This window comes from Procambarus clarkii, chromosome 17, assembly GCF_040958095.1.
Source record: "Procambarus clarkii isolate CNS0578487 chromosome 17, FALCON_Pclarkii_2.0, whole genome shotgun sequence".
Taxonomy (NCBI): domain Eukaryota; kingdom Metazoa; phylum Arthropoda; class Malacostraca; order Decapoda; family Cambaridae; genus Procambarus; species Procambarus clarkii.
In genome coordinates this window covers 2,484,452-2,506,217 of record NC_091166.1, presented here as the reverse complement: position 1 = coordinate 2,506,217, position 21,766 = coordinate 2,484,452, and the positions used below count along the sequence as shown (strand labels likewise).

General features: G+C 44.5%; 1 pseudogene; it reads right to left on the bottom strand.

Moving 5' to 3' along the window:
* Positions 1-1,083: 1,083 nt before the first annotated feature.
* Positions 1,084-1,834, bottom strand: LOC138365718 (dnaJ homolog subfamily C member 17 pseudogene; annotated as a pseudogene).
* Positions 1,835-21,766: the final 19,932 nt, after the last annotated feature.

Below are 21,766 nucleotides of genomic sequence, written 5' to 3'. Positions count from 1 at the left end.
TAGATGGTGAGGAATTATTACTTGACATCTTCCAGGCACCTGTAGGGTATTTCCTGGTAGGATGTGACATCCCACGGACACTTTAATGAATTTTACAAAATGTGGTGGGCAACTTTTGCTTGGTCAGTGCATACATCCCACATGACCTCTTATTAGTGTCTGGAAGAGACATGAAAAGTAATTTTGGGTAATTTACGCTATACTTCTGCTTCCTTTTAATTAAAGCCACTAATGGAGGATGGTCGACCATTTCAACATAAAAAATCTTTCCCAGCTACAATCTGCAGTTCCTCGCAACTTTTGTGCAGACTAGGAGTAATCAAATCTTTTCAAGAAATCCATACCGATTAAAATGTCTCTAGAAAACTTACTTATGTCAAAGTTATCTTGTCCCAAGATGTCTATCTTTTGCCCATTAAATTTTTTCCACAACTCCTAAGGTAAAATGTCTGAACTTGTTGAAGGCTGAATTTTTCGTGAAATTTCCTTTACTGCCAGTGTTCACAAATGCCGTCCATTTCGCACCTTCCCCCTTCGCTTCAAAAGTAGATATACTGTTATGGGGGGTCTCATGGCTGCTCTGTGAGGGGTAATTAATAATTAATAATAAAGGGGAATATATTAATCGAACCTACATCCAAGAGTATCCCAGACGTAGGGATCTGAGTGTCTATCACTCTAGCAGTTCCCACCTACCACTCTTGTGGTGTCTACCACCCTTCTCTAAGGAACAGAGAAGTATGCCTCCGCAGACAGAGGCAAACACACATAGGTCCATGCACAAACACACATAATGGGAAAATAAAACTAAGTAAGAAGTATTTGAAGGTCGGTTTCTTGGACAAATCAAGACAACATGAGATATATATTTTTGTACAAATTATAAAAGATTATTTTCATCCAAAGCAATCAAACAACTTGTTTATTAATATAAAATTTGATTGAGAAACATTTAACTGGTTTGGCTCACATTCTCTACTGATTCACGACAACTAGATTCAAAGTTTAAATTGGATTTGTCCTTACACTCATAATTTTTAGGATTTTTTTTGGGAGGATATGAGGCTTTTTGTGAGGTGCCTCTCACATGTGTGTAACTTTTACTGGTTTGCCAGTTTGACCTCTCTCAAACTGCACTGCCATATCCGCTGCATTTTTGGTCTTATATTCTATTAATGCTGTTCCTTTTCTATTTTTCTGCACCATAACCAGAGCATTGATGTCTCCCCACTTATAGAAGAGTTGGTTAATTTCCTGCTGGGAATACCCTGGCCAATCGTCTGTTGACATCCACTTAACTTTAACTTTGTGACCCCGTGTGTCCATAGCTGGAGGTTCACTGCTTTTGGAGACTTTAGATGAACCCCGAAAAAGCTCTGCCCCTACCTCCCTATTTACTCGATCCAGTTCCTCCAAAATAAGTTGCTCGCCCTCCTTGTCCAATCTTTTCAATTCACGTCGAAACTGTTCTTCTTCTGACATATCTTGCTGTTCCCTACTGCGTTGAACACGTCGTTCCCGTTCCTCCAAATCTGACCTTAGTTTCTGTGATCTGGTAACATGTTCACGGGCTCTGGCAGCTGCTGCTTTACGACTCTTGAGGGTCTTGTCATATGCTTTACGTGTTCCTGGTTCCTAACAAAATCTCAAGAATTTTCTTAAGTTTGTCAAATTCATCAGCAGCGAATGGGTTATCTGGATTCTTATCCGGATGTCATTTAAGAGCTCTTTCTCTGAACGATTTCTTAATCTCCTTTTCCTCGGCATCAATAGTTATCCCCAGAATTTGATAGAAGTCCAGTTTCGATAGTTTCGTATTATGTTCCTGCGACATAACGTCCTCAATGCGTCACTACCACTTTCACAGGAGCTAATATTTTCGACAGCTGCTTCTTATGTTTTATTACGCGTTTCTGGAGCGAATGATCTCTGTCCTCAGCTTGCTGTCAACAGTCATATGTAAAGACGTCAAATGTTAGTTAATTTATATCCTACGTACATCTCACTGGGAGGAGACATGTAGCATCTCTCTCAATGTAAAAACATAGTCCTGGAACCTCTGTTAATCATAATATATATAAATTATTTAGATTCAGGTTTGAACATAGGATCATAAGAATAAAGCTCTGGTTAGCCTCATTTAGATTATGCAGTTCAGTTTTGGTCGCCGTACTATAGAATGGATATAATTTCACTTGAACGTGTCCAACGTAGGATGACTAACTTAATTAAGAACATAAGAACAAAGGTAACTGCAGAAGGCCTATTGGCCCATACGAGGCAGCTCCTATTCTATAACCACCTAATCCCACTCATATACTTGTCCAACCCGCGCTTGAAACAATCGAGGGACACCACCTCCTCCACGTTACGCGACAATTGGTTCCACGAATCAACAACCCTGTTTGTTGTATTTACCCAAGTCTTTCCTAGATCTAAACTTATCCAATTTATACCCATTGTTTCGTGTTCTGTCTTGTGTTGATATTTTTAATACCCTATTAATATCCCCCCTGTTATGTCCATTCATCCACTTGTAAACCTCTATCATGTCACCCCTAACTCTTCGCCTTTCCAGTGAATGCAACTTAAGCTTTGTTAATCTTTCTTCATATGAAAAATTTCTAATTTGGGGAATTAACTTAGTCATCCTACGTTGGACACGTTCAGGTGAATTTATATCCATTCTATAATACGGCGACCAAAACTGAACTGCATAATATAAATGGGGCCTAACCAGTGCAAGATATAGCTTAAGAACCACACCAGGTGTCTTGTTACTAACGCTTCGATTAATAAATCCCAGTGTCCTATTCGCCTTATTACGAACATTTATGCATTGATCCTTTTGTTTTAAATTCTTACTAATCATAACTCCCAGATCCCTTTCGCAATCCGACTTCGCAATCTCAACACCATCTAGCTCGTATCTTGTAACCCTATCATCATTACCTAGCCTCAGAACTTTACATTTATCAGCATTAAACTGCATTTGCCAATCATTTGACCATTTCAAAACCCTATCTAGATCAACTTGAAGTGATAGTGAGTCCTCCTCCGAATTAATTTCCCTACCGATTTTCGTATCATCGGCAAATTTGTAAATGTTGCTACTCAAACCTGAATTTAAATCATTTATATATATTATAAACAACAGAGGTCCCAGGACAGAGCCCTGAGGTACTCCACTAACAACATTATCCCACTCTGACTTAACCCCATTTATACTAACTCTGTTTCCTTTGGAATAGCCATGCCCTAACCCAAGTTAATATAGCACCCCCCAGTACCATGAGCTTCTATTTTTTTAATTAGTCTTTCATGTGGCACTGTATCAAAAGCTTTGCTAAAGTCAAGGTACACAACATCACAATCCTTACCACTATCAACTGCCTCAACTATGCTGGAATAAAAAGTTAGCAAATTTGTTAAACATGAACGGCCATTTGTAAAACCATGTTGCGGCTCATTTATTAATTTGTTTTTCAAGATGGAGACGAATTGTATTTGCAATTATTGATTCAAGTAACTTTCCCACAATAGACGTTAGGCTAATTGGCCGATAGTTTGACGCAAGTGATCTATCTCCTTTCTTAAAAATTGGTACCACATTAGCTACCTTCCATGACTCTGGCACTCTGCCTGACTCTATTGATTTATTAAATATGGTAGACAGTGGCTCGGAAAGCTCTTCTTTGCATTCTTTAAGCACCCTGGCAAACACTTCATCCGGCCCTGGGGATTTGTTTGGTTTTAGTTTTTCTAATTGTTTAATTACATCCTCCCTGGTAACTGCTAAACTAGTCAACCTGTCCTCATGCACACCCACATAGACTTGTTCGGCTGAAGGCATATTGTTAAGTTCTTCTTTAGTAAATACAGATATAAAATATTTGTTAAAAATACTACTCATCTCCTTGTCATTATCCGTTATTTGACCTGTCTCAGATTTTAATGGACCTATCCTTTCCGTAGTCTTAGTTCGATATAACTGAAAAAACCCTTTAGGATTTGACTTTGCTTGCTCTGCTATGCGAACTTCATAGTTTCTTTTGCTTTCCTAATCTCTTTTTTAACATTTCTAACCAGTTGTATTAATTCCTGTTCTAACCTTACTTCCCCATTCTTAATCCTTTTGTACCAATTTCTCTCTTTACCTATAAGGTTCTTTAAATTATGTTATCCACTTTGGGTCATTAGTATTCGATCTATTCAATTTGTATGGTATATTACGTTCCTGTGCTTTGTTTAGAATATTCTTAAATAAGTTATATATTAAATCCACATCGAAATCCCCTTTTACGTCACCTGTCGCTGGGTTCATGTCTCGCTCCAAGACCGGCCCACACTCCATACCCAAGAGTTTCCAATCTATTTGACCCAAAAAAATTCTTAGGCTATTAAAATCAGCTTTTCGTAAATCTGATTTTCGAAAATTTCGATTGAAAAGATTTCTAATTCCCCAAATTAGAAATCTTTCATATGAAGAAAGATTAACTAAGTTTAAATTGCATTCACTGGAAAGGCGAAGAGTTAGGGGTGACATGATAGTGGTTTACAAGTGGATGAATGGACATAACAAAGGAGATATTAATAGGGTATTAAAAGTATCAACACAGGACAGAACACGAAACAATGGGTATAAATTGGATAAGTTTAGATTTAGGAAAGACTTGGGTAAATACTGGTTCAGTAACAGGGTTGTAGATTTGTGGAACCAATTGCCGCGTAACGTGGTGGAGGTGGGGTCCCTCGATTGTTTCAAGCGCGGGTTGGACAAGTATATGAGTGGGATTGGGTGGTTATAGAATAGGAGCTGCCTCGTATGGGATAATAGGCCTTCTGCAGTTACCTTTGTTCTTATGTTCTTATGTTCTTATGATCGGGATTCCTCCCTTGTTCCTAACTAATTCAATGGCTGTCCTGAATCTCTGTATTAGTTCCTCACTCCTAACTCGTCCAACATCATTACCCCCTGCACTAACACAAATAATGGGTTTGTTCCCATTTCCTGTCATAATATCATTCATGTTTCCAACAATATCACCAATTCCAGCTCCCGGGTAGCAAACCCTTAATCTGTTCCCCCTATCTCTGGCACAAAACGTTCTGTCTAAATACCTCACCTGGGAATCTCCCACAACCAAAATTCTCCCTTTTCCTTTTGAGCAGTTTGAGGGACCTGCGCTTTAATGCTCCTCGTTACTTTGTCTTTGCCAACTCGTTGAACAACAGGTACAACACAGCACTCGTCCTCTAATACGAGTGCTGTGTTGCACTCATAAATAATATATAACTTATTTAAGAATATTCTAAACAAAGCACAGGAACTTAGTATACCATACAAATTGAATAGGTCGAATACTAATGACCCAAAGTGGATAACAAATAATTTAAAGAACCTTATAGGTAACAGGAGAGCTTGGTACAAAAGGATTAAGAATGGGGAAGTCAGGTTAGAACAGGAATTCATACAACTGGTTAGAAATGTTAAAAAAGAGATTAGGAAAGTAAAAAGAAACTATGAAGTTCGCATAGCAGAGCAAGCAAAGTCAAATCCTAAAGGGTTTTTTCAGTTATATCGAACTAAGACTAGGGAAAGGATAGGTCCATTAAAATCTGAGACAGGTCAAATAACGGATAATGACAAGGAGATGAGTAGCATTTTTAACAAATATTTTATATCTGTATTTACTAAAGAAGAACTTAACAGTATGCCTTCAGCCGAACAAGTCAATGTGGGTGGGGATGAGGACAGGTTGACTAGTTTAGCAGTTACCAGGGAGGATGTAATTAAACAAATAGAAAAACTAAAACCAAACAAATCCCCAGGGCCGGATGAAGTGTTTGCCAGGGTGCTTAAAGACTGCAAAGAGGAGCTTTCCGACCCACTGTCTACCATATTTAATAAATCAATAGAGTCAGGCAGAGTGCCAGAGTTATGGAAGGTAGCTAATGTGGTACCAATTTTTAAGAAAGGAGATAGATCACTTGCGTCAAACTATCGGCCAATTAGCCTAACGTCTATTGTGGGAAAGTTACTTGAATCAATAATTGCAGATGCAATTCGTCTCCATCTTGAAAGGCATAAATTAATAAATGAGTCGCAACATGGTTTTACAAATGGCCGTTCATGTTTAACAAATTTGCTAACTTTTTATTCCAGCATAGTTGAGGCAGTTGATAGTGGTAAAGATTGTGATGTTTTGTACCTTGACTTTAGCAAAGCTTTTGATACAGTGCCACATGAAAGACTAATTAAAAAAATAGAAGCTCATGGTATTGGGGGTGCTATATTAACTTGGATTAGGGCATGGCTATTCCAAATGAAACAGAGTTAGTATAAATGGGGTTAAGTCAGAGTGGGATAATGTTAGTGGAGTACCTCAGGGCTCTGACCTGGGACCTCTGTTGTTTATAATATATATAAATGATTTAGATTCAGGTTTGAGTAGCAACATTTGCAAATTTGCCGATGATACGAAAATCGGTAGGGAAATTAATTCGGAGGAGGACTCGCTATCACTTCAAGTTGATATAGATAGGGTATTGAAATGGTCAAAGGATTGGCAAATGCAGTTTAATGCTGATAAATGTAAAGTTCTGAGGCTAGGTAATGATGATAGGGTTACAAGATACGAGCTAGATGGTGTTGAGATTGCGAAGTCGGATTGCGAAAGGGATCTGGGAGTTATGATTAGTAAGAATTTAAAACAAAAGGATCAATGCATGAATGTTCGTAATAAGGCGAATAGGACACTGAGATTTATTAATCGAAGCGTTAGTAACAAGACACGTGGTGTGGTTCTTAAGCTATATCTTTCACTGGTTAGGCCCCATTTATATTATGCAGTTCAGTTTTGGTCGCCGTATTATAGAATGGATATAAATTCACTTGAACGTGTCCAACGTAGGATGACTAAGTTTATTCCCCAAATTAGAAATCTTTCATATGAAGAAAGATTAACAAAGCTTAAGTTGCATTCACTGGAAAGGCGAAGAGTTAGGGGTGACATGATAGAGGTTTACAAGTGGATGAATGGACATAACAGGGGGGATATTAATAGGGTATTAATAATATCTACACAAGACAGAACACGAAACAATGGGTATAAATTGGATAAGTTTAGATTTAGGACAGACTTGGGTAAATACTGGTTCAGTAACAGGGTTGTTGATTTGTGGAACCAATTACCGCGTAACATTGTGGAGGTGGGGTCCCTCGATTGTTTCAAGCATGGGTTGGACATGTATATGAGTGGGATTGGGTGGTTATAAATAGGAGCTGCCTCGTATGGGCCAATAGGCCTTCTGCAGTTGCCTTTGTTCTTATGTAATAGCTAAGGTCAAGGAGTTCCTAAAATAGTGGAAGTTAGGTTAGGCCCAAACCCCAGGAAGACAATTCCCGGAAAATAATACTTGTCCTATGAGTTCGCCGTCAAGAGGGCCAGAATCTCGGCCTTGGTGTAGGTTCCTCGGAACCGAACCTTGATTGGGTGGAACATGGTGATGTTTAACTGGCACCAGGAGTGAAGAAAGTCCCCTTCATCGGGTCAGTGCCAATGGAAGAAAGCTTTCTATCTGTATAGTGCTCCGATCGCCAATTCACATCACTGACGAAGGCCTTCCGGCTCTTCCCGGTATAAAACGCCAGGATGGGAGGGGGGCTGACATTTTAAGAGTGAAGAGCTTAGAGAGAAATTTCATATAACTGACCCCCCCCCCCCCCTATGTCGTTACCTCACTGTACTGTGGTCAGGTGAAGATAGACGAATCACGAGCCTGCCTTCCTCTCTAAGTAGGTAGTTACAATTTGTAACTACAATATATAAATAATGGTCTAGTTTGTGCAGGTCAATGTTAACATTAAAAATATTGTGACATTGGTTAATTTGGGCTGACTTGATCAAATTGCGTTCATCAAAACTCCTTCACTTAGCAATATGTTTTGGCTCTCTCCAATTAATATTATGATTATATAAACTGGCATGTATCTTGAGATGATTTCGGGGCTTAGCGTCCTCAACAAGGCCTCATTTTTTGTTTCACATCTCCAGGAAGCAGCCCGTAGCAGCTGTCTAACTCCCAGGTACCTATTTACTGCTAAGTGAACAGATGCATCAGGGTGAAAGAAACTCAGCCCATTTGTTTCCGCTTCCACCGGAGGATCGAACCCGGAACCTCAGGACTGCGAATCCGAAGCGCTGTCCATTCAGCTGTCTGGCTTCCTTACATCCACTTACTCATGAGTCATTTATCAGCTTACAAATTCTTCACATACTGTCAATGTCTCGCTCCATTTTACTATTTTAAGTACATTCACATTCTTGTTCTATATTTCTCATAGACTTCACAAGCCACTCATAAAACCTTAAAATTACTATACACTCGCATATTTTCCTCAGATACTATTGCTAACTATAGTCCCTTGCACAAGATGGCAAGAGAGGCAGCCAAATAACACTCTTAGCTGATGGAACAAGTTCAAGTGAGTGAGTAAGGGGGCGTAAGACATCACCCCCTTCGATGACCTATTTGACCAAGTTATGTGGATATAAAAAATCCATGGGGATTAATACATGTAGCTTCTCTTCTGGGGAAGAGATGGTATCTCTAAATCATCATCAATCAACATGTGGTCAAAATAATTCTTAGTATACAGCAGAACAACTGCCGGCCAAGCAATATTAATATGAAATATTGTTGCATCTTTGGTGAAGCAACTTTTGCTTTAGTCACAGACAATAAAACAGCTTCAAATGTCTGAAGCAATTCCCATTGAGTAAAAAAATCTTTCAAACGTCTACTGGGAAGAAAGGAAGTAGAGCGATGAGGAGATAACTGAGGAGTCTTGCTGGGGGTCGGTGGAGGATATCTTGTGACAAGAGTCTGGATGATGTGGTTGGACACACCAACCACCAAAGAAAACAAATGCATTTGGCAACCATTGGAGTTGAACACTAGATCAGCCTCGTTGGCACTGATGATGAAAACAGGAAGTGACAAAGCAAAGAGACATCCAATAATCTACATTGAAGATTGATACATTGTGACAAGTGCCAGGGGAAGGCCAAAGCCAATGAAGTGCGACCAGTTATCCTCGATGAAACATAATCTCTTGTATATTTCCCAACCCATGTTGAACCATCTGTACTCAAAGGCATAGTGCATTAAGCATACACAGGTGAATACCGTTCAGGATCACATCTACACCCACCAGAGGCACCAGCTTCATCAAGCTAGCCTGTATGAGAAAAAGAAACTGGACAAAGATGGAGATGAGAATCGGCTACAAGTTTACTGATGCTGCTGATCAGGTGGGGACGTCCTTGGCGCTCGCGATATGCACTGTCAGCAATGTGTTGGAACCATATGGTGTTGATCCTGGAGAGCACGAAGAGTGGCAAGACCCACAATATGTTGAAGATGGTGTGAGGATGGGCAGCACCAACGACCACACTGGCCCCGCTTCCTCATCCAGGAAGAGCCCCAGCACCTGCTTCAGTCCCGGCCGCAGCATGTAGTGGAAGAATGCTACACTGAGGTCGAAAACAGCACCGTTGAGGATGCAACACTGCAATGTAAATACATTGCATTGTAAGCATGTAAATGCAATGCATTGGACTGTTCAGCCCATTCTAATCGCACAATGTTGATGAGTGTGAACTCAAAGATTTACTAGATTGTCAAAGCTTCACACACCCAATCGTTACAAGGGATCGAAAACACACACACACACACACACACACACACACACACACACACACACACACACACACACACACACACACACACACACACACACAATTTTATCCTGCTTCCCAAAAGATCAGATCAGATTTATCCAGATCTCCCCCCCCCCAAAAAAAAAAGAACTAGGAAACAAAAGGCTGGCATATTAAAGGGAGAATTAGGAGATGAGTTTTCCTAAGGGAAATATCTTGGGACACAGACCTCAGAGCTAAGTCTGTACAAGATATGATGGACTGTGACCCAAAAGTGTCAGGAGGCAGTAAGCAGATACATCCCGGCCCAAAAGGAAAAATCCGAGAAGCAAAAGAAGAATCCATGGTATAATAGGGCATGTATGGAAGCTAAGGAACTGAACAAAAGGGTGTGAAGGAACTTTCGGAATAACAGAACACCAGAAAGCAGAGAGAGATACCAGAGAACCAGAAATGAGTATGTCAGGGTGAGAAGAGAAGCAGAGAAAAATTATGAAAATGATATAGCAAACAAAGCCAAGACCGAACCAAAGCTATTCTAGTCTCATCAGGAGGAAGACAAGAGTGAGAGAACAGAGAATGAAACTTAGAACAGGCGAGGACAGGTATAAAGAGAATGACAGAGGTGTGTGAAGAACTCAACAAGAGGTTCCAGGAGGTCTTCACAATAGAACAAGGTGAGGTCACTGTGCTAGGAGAAAGGGAGGTAAACCAGGGGCCTTGGAAGAGTTCGAAATTACGAGAGATGAAGTCAAGAGACACCTGTTGGGTCTGGATGTTAGAAAGGCTCTTGGTCCAGATGGTATCTTGCCATGGGTACTGAAAAAGTGTGCAGAGGCACTTTGCTTGCCACTCTCCATAGTGTATAGTAGGTCACTGGAGACCTACCAGAAATATGGGAGATGGCGAATGTGGTCCCAATATACAAAAAAAGAGGCGACAGGGAAGAGGCACTGAGCTACAGGCCAGTATCCTTGACTTGTATACCATGCAAGGAGATGAAGATCCTGAGAAAACCTAGTAACACATCTGGAGGGAAGGGACTTCGTGACAAATCGCCAACATGAGTTCAGGGAAGGTAAATCTTGCCTGACAGCTTAATAGAATTCTACGATCAAGTGACAAAGATTAAGCAAGAGAAGGCTGGGCGGATTGCATTTTCTTTGATTGTCGGAAAGCCTTTGACACAGTATAACATAAGAGGCTGGTACATAAGCTGGAGAGACAGGCAGGAGTAGCTGGTAAAGTGCTCCAGTGGATAAGGGAGTACCTAAGCAATAGGAAGCAGAGTTACGGTGAGGGGTGAGACCTTAGATTGGCGTGAAATCACCAGTGGAGTCCCACAGGGCTCTGTACTCGGTCCTATCTTGTTTCTGATTTATGTAAATGATCTCCCGGAGGGTATAGACTCATTTCTCTCAATGTTTGGTGACGATGCCAAAATTATGAGGAGGATTAAGACAGGAGGAGGACTGCTTGAGGATTCAAGAAGACCTAGACAAGCTGAAGGAATGGTCGAACAAATGGTTGTAAGTTAAACCCAAACAAATGTAATGTATTGATGATAGGTGTAGGGAACAGGAGGCCAGATACAAGGTATCATCTGGGAGATGAAATTCTTCGAGTCAGAGAAAAAACTTGGTGGTTGATATCACGCCAGACTCGTTCCCTGCAGCCCATATCAAGAGGATAACATCAGCGGCATATGCCAGGCTGGCCAACATAACAACGGCATTTAGAAACTTGTGTAAGGAATCATTCGGAACTTTGCATACCACACACGTCAGACCAATCCTGGAGTATGCAGCCTCATCATGGAGTCCATATCTAATGAAGGATAAGACTAAACTGGAAAAGGTTCAAAGGTTTGTCACCAGACAAACCCGAGCTGAGGGGTATGAGCTACGAGGAGAGACTGCGGGAATTAAACCTCACGTCGCTAGAAGACAGAAGAGTTAGGGGAGACATGATCAACACATTCAAGATTCTCAAGGGAATTGATTGGGTAGACAAAGACAGGCTATTTAACACAAGGGGCACACGCACTAGGGGGGACGGGGGGAAAATGAGTGCCCAAGTGAGCCACAGAGATATTTGACACTAAACAAGTTTTCTGATTATTTGACAAATGTAATGCATTAGGAAGTGATGTGGTGGAGACTGACTCCATACAGTTTCAAGTGTAAATATGATAGAGGCCAATAGGCTCAGGAACCTGTACACCTGTTGATTGACGGTTGACAGGCTGGACCAAAGAGCCAGAACTCAACCCCCACAAGCACAAATAGGCGAGCGTGCGCGCACGCGCCCACCCACCCACCCACCCATCCACCCACCCATCCACCCACCCACCCACACACACACACACACACACACACACACACAAAGAGCCAAAGCTCAACCCCCGCAAGCACAATTAGGTGAGTACACACACACTCTCCTCTCTCTCTCTCTGTTTCTCTCTTTATCTCTTTCTCTATCTCTTTATCTCTCTCTTTATCTCTCTCTTTTTAACTCTTTATCTCTCTCTCTCTCTTTATGTACTTGTATGATTTATATATACATTTTAAATGTTATGCACTAATTAATTTGCTCGAAATATACTTAAAAGGGCTTTTCTATTGCAGGTGTGTTGGAGCTGCAGGTGTGTGCAAGGGTGCTTCAGGTGTGTATGAGGGAACTACAGGTAATGTCCACCGTGCCCTCCACATGGTCACTGCTGTTAAAACCACTTCTCGCAACACGTGGGGAAGCTCAGGTTACAATATAGGAACACATTGTAGGTATATGTATATCATACCTGCATATACCTGTATGTGCGAGTATGATATGTATATCACTACAGGTATGTGCGAGGACGCTAGAGGTGTGAGAGGTAGCTCGGGTTACAATGCAGGAACACATTGCAGGTATGATAAGTATACAAGTGATGTAGGTTTTAAATCATTGAGGACAACATTGGTTGTATTAACATCAATTCAGATGTTTCGTATCATTGTGCATTAGACATCAGTAAAAGAACTCGAGGAGATTTTACTAGTCTTATATTAATGATGAAGATGCTGTTGATAATGTTCAAAGACTGACAACAAAAGAAATATCTACTGAAAATGTTTCAAATATTAAACTAAATATTTTCACAAGCATAGTGAAGGTCAAGCGGACATAATATTCAATTATTAATATTCTTTGAAGTGACTTATGGTGTTATAAGATACGTTTTTAAAGCCGTGTGTATATTATTCCAGTATGTTTGAATCTCGTAATCATGGAATTATTTTGATAGAACCTGAACAAATCGGCAACAAGAATTAAAACATAAGAACATAGGAATGAAGGAAACTGCAGAAGGTCTATTGACCCATACGAAGCAGCTCCTATTATTATCCTCCCAAACTCCAGAGATCCTATGCTGTTATATTACCCAGTAATTTGTTCTACAAGTCAACAACGCTGTTACCAAACTAGTATTTACTCAGGTCTTTCCTAAATCTAAACTTGTTCAATATATATATTTTTTCACGTTCTCTTCAGTGAAATATATAATACCTTATTAATATCTCCCTTATTATGCCTATTCATCCACTACAATCAATGCCTCACACGGAAGGTGTTATGGCCTCACTCGACCAGTGACCGGGTTCTTTATCTCAGTCGCTGCTAATGGGCTTGATGTGTCTTCTTCATTCACCCCACCTCAAGTGAATAGTAAGTTATAGAGAATTGGCAGCAGCAAATAATCGTGAAAGGAAAAGGGGGGGGGGGGTAGACAATACTAATCGGCACTTTCCCAGATATAATATATACTGTATAATCACTATATATTTACATATGAATATTGCGAGTGTCACTTTTGCACAGGACACTAATACGACAAATTCTGCAGTCTTCTTCTGCTGGGAGTCCACTGTCTTAAGTTATACGTCACCCACGCTCAGTGGTCCTCACACAGGTGAGTTCACCCTACTCAACACAACATGGGCTAGTCCTACATCGTAACGTCACTGTGTCAGACACCCTACTTCGTCTCTACAAGTCGAAGTGCTTTTTCACCCGGGCAGAAGTGCACCCTGGCAGAAGTATCCAGCAACACACTAAGACAAACTTCTCAACAAACGGCCAGTCCTGCCGTCTCGTAATTGAACTTCGCCTATCCTGGGAACGTCAGGCCAACCAATAACAATTCCAAGACAAAGCACTGTCTCTACACACAGCCACCACTTGTCCTTGATGGAACAAGCCAGGAGTTTTCGACTGCTCAGATGAACTGATTTCTAGAGCAGAAGACACCTTCCTCATCACTTATTGTCTTGCTAATGACTTATGTCCACATAAGTGCATAAGGATAACATATGATGGCGGCCTTTCACCGGGGACCCCCTCCCCGCTCAGCTCGTTGTCGCCGTGTGGGGGCTTCGTGGGCGGCTGCTGGAGTGTGATGCTCCTTAGGACACTCCTCTGTCCTTTTCTAGCCTTGTGCTCCTGCTGCCGTCCTCTCCAATTCTGCTGGGCACCTTTTCCTTTTCCTTCTGTTTCGTTTTTCTCCCCCCTCTTCTCCTATCTGCTTGCCGTTTCCTGCCGACCTTTTGCTCGTTCTGGTTCTTCCATGGACTTCTTCTATTTTGACGCCTGGGTGCTTGAGGAGGCATACTCATGCACCCGTAGAACTGCAGTACCCGACGTCGAAAGCGAGGGGAACCTTTTATTGTCAATCCCCACTTCGTCACTGAACCCGATCTCGACGGACTGTCGGTTTCTTAAGGTGGCGTTTGTGGGGCGTATACTCACGACGCACCCCTAGGAGGTCCCGACAAGATCGGCGATAGCTTCTTGTTGGGTGTCCTGCCTCTAATTGTGGCTCCATGGTGGGTGTGGGGGCACATTCGTGAGTGAATTCTTAATTTCGTCAAGATGATAACCCGTTTCGGCTGCTTCTGGCTTACCTTTTCAGGCTCGTGGGGTGGGCGACCAAGCCCCCGAGTCGGTCCGTATTGGAAGACCGGGCTCTGTAGCCTCCGCTGCATTGGGCCCCGACCTTGCTCCTCCTTTGGCCTCTCTGACTCCTTCCCCTGGCTCCCCTCCCTCCTCTGTGGTTGGGTCGAGCCCCAAGCCCCCAGTGGTGACTACCTCGTCCCCTGGCGCGGCTCCTTCTCTAGTTGTAACTACTGCGCCTTTTAACCCCTCTCTCTCTGGGGGTTCTCACCGCCGTCCTCGTCACGGCCGCCCTCGCTCGATTCCTTCCAGTTCTGCTACCTATCAAGCCTTGTTTGGTCCCGCTTCGTGGGCCAAATATTTTGATCTCCTCCCTCTTGATTCTGCGCCTCCTGACGATTTCTCCCTTCATCGACATCTCATTGATTCCGTGGATGCCTCCATTACTTTCAACCCCACTCGTCTCGGTACACGTGTCGTTGCTGCTCCTTCTCAGGATGCTGCTTCCCGCTTGGCTGCCTTATCCTGCCTTGGCGAGACCCCCGTTCGGGTCTCGAAGAACGCTCAATTGAATGCCAGTGTTGGCACTATTTTGCTCCCGCCCCATGTTGCAACCGGTGTTCGGCACCTGCGCGACTGCCACGACGATATTAGACATATCCTTGATGCCCAGGGCCATTCTATTCTCCAGGTGGACACGTTTACTCGTCCCCCTCGTGGTAGTCGCCGTCAACCCCTCCGGGTTGTGAAGATTACCTTTGATGGTAGGACCCTTCCACCCTCTGTCATTCTTGCTGGTGCCAGGTGCTCTGTCCAGGAGTACATTCCTTCTCCTCGGCTCTGCAACAAGTGCTGGAGGTTTGGGCATGGTGCCCTCCGCTGCTCCGGGACTGTCTCTCTCTGTCCTTTGTGTGGTGGCGAGGGTCACTCTAAGTCGGAGTGCACTTCTCCCCAGGCTCGTTGCCTCAACTGCGGTGAGGCCCATCCTACCTTCTCCCGTGCGTGTGTCCATTACAAGCTTGAGGCAGCCGTCCTCAACCTGAAGCACCGGGAACGTTTATCTTTTCCTGAGGCGAGGCGCCAGGTTCGCCGGCTCCCGCCATATGCTAATATCTCTTATGCTCGCGTGTTGCGCTCTTCCTCTCCTCGTCCTTCCCGCCTTCCTCAGACTCAACCGTTTCCGGGCCTTGGACCCTGATGCGCCCACTGCCCCCTCCTCTGTTCCTTTGGGTTCTCTCCCGAAGGATCCTCCTCCTGGTCCTCTGTCTGGGGTTCCCCTTCCTTCTACCCGGTCTGTCGTGTCTTCTGTGTCTTCTTCCTCGTCCCCCTCCGATCCTCCTTCCCATCCTCTTCCTCCATCTATTGGCTCTCCCCACCGCCTGTCGGTGCGGGCGGATGTCCATCGCTCTCCTAACGGCCGTCGTGTGTGCTCTCGTTCGGCTTCTCCTGTTGAGACACTGGATTCCGTTGCCCGGTACGTAGTTGCTGGGACACCGGTCTCTTTAAGTCAGAAGCGTAAGCCTGGCTCCTCTCCTTCCTCTTCCCCGGCGGGTAAGAAGGCTTCGCTTTCTTCCTCAGCTCCTCCTTCTGGCTCTGTTGCTCCTTCCCCTCCCGTTTCAGTGCTTGCGCCCCCTGTTCCTGCTATGGAGGTTTCTTTGGCCCCTGCTTCCCTTTCGGTTGCTGCTCTTGCTGGGGTGCGCTCCCCTCTTTCTACTCCCCCTCCTCCTGCTGCTGTCCTTGACGGCTCCTCTCCGTCGTCTCCTCCTCTTCCTCCTCCTCCTCCAGACCCTGCCCGCCCACCTCTGCTCTGTTCTCCCGTTTCCTTCCCTCCATCTTTGCTCAGTTTACCCATGCCCCCTAACCCTGACTTTGCTGACCCTGATCCCGACCCTGATATTCTTTAACGTGCTCTGTTGGTCTTTCGCCTTTGTTTCTTCCTTGTTCTCTGTTTTTGTCCTTTCTCTTCTCGTCGTTGTCCATTCTTCAATGGAACGTTCGAGGTTATTACGCCAATTTCCTCGAACTCCAACTTCTGATTTCGCGGTTTTCGCCCCTTTGTGTCTGTCTCCAGGAGCCAATGCATGGTGCTCGTCCTGGTCGTTTTCGTGGCTATTCCTTTCTCTCCCCCCCCCCAGCCATTGCTGGGGCTTCTAATTCTTCTGCTCTTTTGATTCGGGCTGATGTTCCCTTTGTTCCTTTACTTTTTCCTTCGCCTCTCCATTGTTCTGCTGCTCGTATCTTTGTGGGGAAATGGTACACAGTTTGTTCCATTTATCTCCCCCCGAGTGTCCCGCTCTCTCTTCCTGATTTGAAACACCTCCTGGACTCCTTGCCGGAGCCTGTGCTCCTGCTGGGTGACTTCAATTGTCGTCATTCTCTTTGGGGTGACGTTCTGACGAATACCCGGGGTCGCCTCCTTGAGCCGTTTCTCCTCTCTTCTTCCCTGTCTCTTCTGAATTCTGGTGAGCCCACTCATTTGGACTCTCGGACTCGCACCCTTTCTTGTCTTGATCTTTCTCTCTGCTCTTCTTCTCTTTACTTAGATTTCACGTGGCAGGTTCTTGATGACCTCCATGGAAGTGATCATTTCCCCATCCTTGTTTCCTTTTTCTCTTTTCGCCCTTCCCTCTCTTTCCCTAGGTGGCAGTTTGCTAAGGCAGACTGGACCCTATTTACCCTCAGTGCTGCTCTCCCTGACCTCTCCCTTCTGCCTCTCTCTCGCGCTCTCCTCCTTTTTCATGACACTGTCTTCAACGCTGCCCTCCGCTCTATTCCTCGCTCTTCCTCTCGGGGTCCACGGAAGTGCGTTCCCTGGTGGAATGCGGACTGTGCTCGGGCTGTCCGCTGTAAGCGTGCTGCCTGGAAGAGGCACCGCCGTAGGCAGACGACCGATTCTTTTCTTTTCTTTCGGAAAGCGAGTGCGGTGGCCCGTAGGGCCATCCGTACGGCTAAACGTGAATGTTGGGCATCTTATGTCTCAACAATTACGTCCGAGACCCCTCTGGCCCAGATCTGGAAGCGTATCCGCAAGATAGCGGGTAAGTTCGTTCCCGATGTTTCACCGGTCCTTCACCTCCATGATACTCTTGTGGCGGACCCGTTGCAGGTCGCTTCCGAACTGGGTTCCCATTTTTCTTCTGTTAGCTCTGGTCTTCATCTTCCCCAATCTTTCCTTCTTCGTAAACCTGTCCTTGAGTCTCGTCGTTTAGATTTCTGCACTCATCTTCAGCTTCCCTATAATGATCCCTTCTCTCTCTCTGAACTTCGTTCTGCCCTGGCCCTCTGCGGTTCTACGGCGGCGGGCTCCGATGGTATTCATTATGAGATGCTTCGCCATCTCCCTCCGAGCACGTCTCAGTATTTACTGAGTCTGTATAATCGGATCTGGGAGTCGTCGTCAGTCCCTGAGGACTGGCTCGATGCCGTTGTCCTCCCTGTTCGCAAACCGGGGTCTCTGGGTACTTCCCCTAAGGACTTTCGCCCTATTGCTCTCACAAGTTGTGTCTGCAAACTCTTTGAACGTATGGTTAACGTTCGTCTGATGTGGTTCCTGGAACACCATCACCTCCTCTCCCCTTCTCAATTTGGTTTCCGCAAGTGCCGCAGCACGACAGATGTCCTGGTGAACTTGGAGGTCTATATTCGTACTGCTTTTGCTGCGAAGACCTCCGTTGTTGCCGTCCTTTTTGACCTAGAAAAGGCTTACGACGCCACTTGGCGTTATCATATCCTATCTCAACTTCATTCTTTTGGCCTTCGTGGTCATCTCCCTCTCTTTCTCCGCAGCTTCCTCTCTCGTCGTTCCTTTCAGGTGCGCCTTGGTACTGCTCTCTCTCCCTCTTTTCAGCAATACGAAGGTGTGCCCCAGGGTAGTGTTCTGAGCACTACTCTTTTTCTTGTTGCCCTTAATGGTCTTCTTTCCTCTCTTCCTTCTGGTGTCTTCTCCGCTCTCTATGTCGATGATCTTACCCTTTGTTGTCAGGGTGATGATTCGCCTCTCCTTCAACGCCGGCTTCAACTTGCAATTGATGCCGTGTCGTCTTGGGCCACAGGTCATGGCTTCAAGTTCTCTACTTCTAAGACTTGTGCCATGACTTTTACGCGGAAACGGGTTGTTCTTCGTCCCTCTGTCACTTTATGGTCATCCCCTTGAATACAAAGATTCCGCGAAGCTTTTGGGGTTATTCCTTGACACTCGTTTGTCTTGGTCTCCCCATATCTCTTACCTCCGTGTTGAGTGCTCTAAGGCCCTTACCCTCCTTCGGGTCTTGTCCCTTACTTCTTGGGGGGCAGATAGGCGCACTCTCCTTGCTTTACATTCCTCTCTCGTCCTCTCTAAGCTCGATTATGGTTGCCCTGCTTACTCGTCTGCTTCTCCTTCTACTCTTCGCCGTCTTGATGCTTTGCACCATACTGGGTTGCGCCTCAGTTCTGGTGCCTTTCGTTCGACTCCCATCCTTAGCTTGTATGTTGACACTGGCTTCCTGTCTCTCCAGGACCGCCGTGATCGCTTCTGTCTTCGCTATCTTGCGCGGTCCTTGCAACATCCTTCCTCTCGCCTCTGTCGTGCTTTAACTTTTACCCCTCCTGCGGTTCCTGTTCCTCTTCACCACCTCCCTCTTTCTGTCCGGTTATCTCGCCTACAGGATTCTCTCTCCGTTCGTATTTCTGATGTTTCTCCTCGTGTTGTTCCTTCTTTGCCCCCGTGGAGGGTCCCTCTTCCGCGGTTTTGTACTTCCTTGACCCGTATCACTAAAGCTTTTACCCCTCCTACGGTTCTAAAACGCCTTTTCCTCGAGCACTTTTCTTCTCACTCCCGCTCCGTTTCTGTCTTCACCGATGGGTCTAAGTCAGCGGACGGTGTTGGCTACTCTTGTTGTTTTTCCTGATCGCACTTATATGTGTCGCTTGCCTCCGGAGACTAGCATCTTTACAGCAGAACTTTATGCTATTCTCTATGCTCTTCGTCTCCTGCTTTCTCGTTGTCAGTCTTCCTTTGTGGTTGTTGTTGACTCTCGTAGTGCCCTCATGGCTCTCGGGTCCTTTAATCCGGTTCATCCAGTAGTTGTCGAGATCCAGCATTGGCTGTTTCTCGTTCACAGTAAATTTAAGTCGGTTGAGTTTTGTTGGGTTCCCAGCCATATTGGTGTGTCTTTAAATGAGCGTGCGGATGCTGCCGCTAAGGAAGCTGTCCGCTCTTGTCCCATCTCTCGTAAAGGCATTCCGTATTCCGACTTTTACCCAGTTATCCATTCCTCAGTTCTTATCCGTTGGCAGGCTTCTTGGTTGTCTGTTACTGGTAACAAGCTACGTACTCTTAAATGTTGTGTTTCCTCGTGGCCGTCCTCCTTCCACCGTAACCGGCGGTGGGAAACAGCTCTGGCGAGGTTGCGTATTGGCCATACTCGCTTAACCCATGGTCACTTGATGGAGCGCCGCCCTGCTCCTTATTGTCCTAGTTGCATTGTCCCTCTTACGGTCGTGCATGTCCTTCTTGAATGTCCTGACTTCCAGGACGAGCGTGTGTCTTGCTTTCCGACCGCCCCTCGCGGTCTCCTGTCCCTCGATAGAATTCTTGGTGACTCGGATACTTTTGATATCAGTTCGCCTTATGCGTTTTTGTTCTCGTATTGGCATCCTTGGTGATATTTAGCGCCCTCTGATTATTTTGCGTATTTGATGGTGCTACATAGCCTTCCCGGTTTGGTGCCTTCTTTTGATAATTACTTACTTACTTTCACCGGGGAACCGAAAATATGATCGGGTGCATGCAATAGATTCTGCCATTTCTGCCCGAAATAGATAGTGCCCGAAACACTGTGTGCTTGTGACTTTACGAGAATATAAAGTCATCATTGCTATGTACCCTCTTAACCCCCCAATGTACCTTTCTGTATATAAATAAAAATGACGTTGATATCACCACCTCCCTCAGTGAGCATTGTCATTGATCCACCTTTAAAATGAATATGGTCAGGAGCATTCCAAAGATGGGGCAGACCTTGCTACACCTTTACCAATAGATGATGTCCTCGTCACACCTACAAGATTTGGAGTTGGAGTGCATTCCCACAGATTGCGTCGATATTGCCACATATCTCCACAGATTTTGATGTCATCACAGAAGGCTATTCTGAGCAATGTGCGAAGCAAAGCACAAGAAGCTCGAGCACTTCTCCTCCACCCCACACACAAACCACTCCACCCCCAACCTCACATGCAGACTATACTTCAAAGCCCTCAACTCAGTGCCTCACTGCAGTTCACACCCGCAATTGCCATCTACCTGTCAACACCAACAACTAATGCCACACCACATGTACAGTCCGAAGGTGGACGAGATGATGGCCCTTGCCGGCCGAAGCATACGTAATGTCGGCCATCCACATGTCCAGTGGTAACATCTTTACATTCGGGGACACGCCTTCCCCCAATTACTAATAGCCAACTACTTGCCACCCATTAAAATGCCTCATGAACTCCTTGGTACCACAATTAGAGCACTAGAGGTCCGTCTACCCCCATGTTATGCCAATATTACGGGGAACGCACCAATATCTACCTACACTACCGAGAGAAGACACAAATGTGGTCCCCCATCCCCCCTGTGGGAAATCTACCGGTGAATTATATTAATTTAATGTGGACTGTTGTAATTTTGTTTATAACTTGCTTATTGCTTATTTATTACTTCGGAGTGAACTGTGTTTAATTTAATATCACCAGTAAAATTCCTTTCACACAAATATAGGGGGGTTATAATTAATAAATTTGGTTATGCCACAATTAAACAGGTTAACATTATTATTTTCACTTAACCATAATCAATTAGTTAGTGTATATTGTTAGTATGAATGAATTATAGGCTTACCTGACGAGACCTCGACAATCATAATGGAACCGGTGTAGACTACGTGAGTAGGCCAGCCAGACTTGTGGTCTCGTGGTTGTTATGCCCACGCATGCACCAGTATGATCATACTGTGGCTGGTGTGTGATGTGCTCAAACTATATAGTGATTTCTTGGCTGATTAGCCTAGTATCACGAATATTGTATTTATTAGTAAATCTTCTTTGACAGTCTATTACAGTATTGTTAAATTGTGTAT